The 1,732-nt window shown below is 38.3% G+C and overlaps 1 pseudogene; it reads right to left on the minus strand.

The window, feature by feature from the left end:
- Positions 1–212: 212 nt before the first annotated feature.
- LOC141455247 (uncharacterized) lies at positions 213–810 on the minus strand (annotated as a pseudogene).
- Between the last annotated feature and the right edge of the window lie 922 nt (positions 811–1,732).

The following is a 1,732-nucleotide window of genomic DNA, read 5'->3' on the forward strand; positions in this document are numbered from 1 at the left end:
TGAAGACCCCTCAACAGGAGTATTTGCGGGGGTATGGAGCGTAAAGGACCTTAAAGAACAACCAGTGCAAGAAGAGTCCTAGTCCCATTAATTCCTTCCTTCGTTAACTTTTCTCTCCCAGGTTGCCGCTACATTCAAAGTTAATAAAAGTTATTAATCAGGCTACGTCTCGTTGTGCTATTATTTTCTTTCCTAGGAAGGAAGGGAGAATGTTAGGGGTTAAAAAGAAAATAATAGCTAGGTCAGTCAGTCTGGTGGAAGAGAGAGAGGCAGTGATTATTTATACAGACAAAACCAAAATATATAAATAAATAATATTTTTTTTTTTGTTGAGAGGGGGGGTCAGTCATTTGTAATGCACCTCTTAATGAAGTGAATTTGATTTTGTGTAATAAAAAAAAAAATTAGGCTTAGTAATAGTTGGGAAAAGAAAGGATTAGAAGACCAAAAGTGAGCGGAAACAAAAGAAGAGAGAAAATCCAGGAGTACAGAAGGCAGTGGGAGCAGATGAGGAAAAAAAAAAGTTGCGAACCGAACAGAGTTGGTTCTGACGCTGGCGAAGTAAGTTGAGCCTTTGGATAGCTGGTGAAGAAAAGTAAACGAAAACTCGCTTGCAGGAGGATTTATCGTGTACCGAGAGAACGAAAACTCTAAAGGCGTACAGGCAAGAGTAGAGAACCAGGCGTCTGCCCAATTCAAGTTGAATTTAAAAGGAGCGGTGAGTGAACCCCAGCGCTGGTGGTAGCAAAGGTAATGGAGATTGGACAATTTGACAAAGTTTGAATCTGTTATTATTCCGAACTGAAGTTTTTATTATTATTATTATTATTATTTAAATTTATTTATTTTTCTTATTAAATGTATACAATGTGTTGAAAATATTCTTTGGTCAGCTGGGCCCATTAATTTAATTCCAAGCTTTGTTTGTATAACTAATATAATATTCATGTTCAAGAATTGCTAACCAAGCATTATATTTTCTGTTATAGATCATAAAATAGCCTATTCTGATATTGAAGTGAGTACGACCTGCTGTAGCTGGTGCATTACACGATGACTGATTGCTCCGTAAATCTAAATTAAATTAAATTCCTGCTTCCTTATAGTTACTGTTCTCTCTTTTACTCCAGCCAACCTACTATTCCGGGTATTGGGGGTTTTCGCTGCTGTACCCCCAAGAACCTACTCTTACCAGCCCATAAACATCCTCTCTCCCTACACCATTTGTTTAATCATTTATTATTTTATTTTCTTTTATTTATCTTCATTTATCCCCTTGAAACCGGTACTTATTTCACTCGAAACAACAGCGTGGCGCTCAAGGCAACTATAAACCGCCCTTCCCCACCCCTTCTTCACTGAGCTAGTGGCACTGCTTTGCCTTCCCCATCGGGGAGCGTAACACTAGTAAGTGGTAAACATGGTTAAATGTGAGCATAAGGTGGTCTTATCTAAGTCTATTGAGTCGCTAACATGGTTAAATGTGAGCATAATGTGGTCCTATCTAAGTCTATTGAGTCGCCAACATGGTTAAATGTGAGCATAAGGTGGTCCTATCTAAGTCTATTGAGTCGCCAACATGGTTAAATGTGAGCATAAGGTTGTCCTATCTAAGTCTATTGAGTCGCCAACATGGTTAAATGTGAGCATAAGGTGGTCCTTTCAAAGTCTAGTAAGTGGTAAACATGGTTAAATGTGAGTGTAAGGTTGTCCTATCTAAGTCTATTGAGTC

This window comes from Rhodnius prolixus, unplaced genomic scaffold (assembly GCF_049639745.1).
Source record: "Rhodnius prolixus isolate KJV_2025 unplaced genomic scaffold, Rpr scaffold_39, whole genome shotgun sequence".
Taxonomy (NCBI): domain Eukaryota; kingdom Metazoa; phylum Arthropoda; class Insecta; order Hemiptera; family Reduviidae; genus Rhodnius; species Rhodnius prolixus.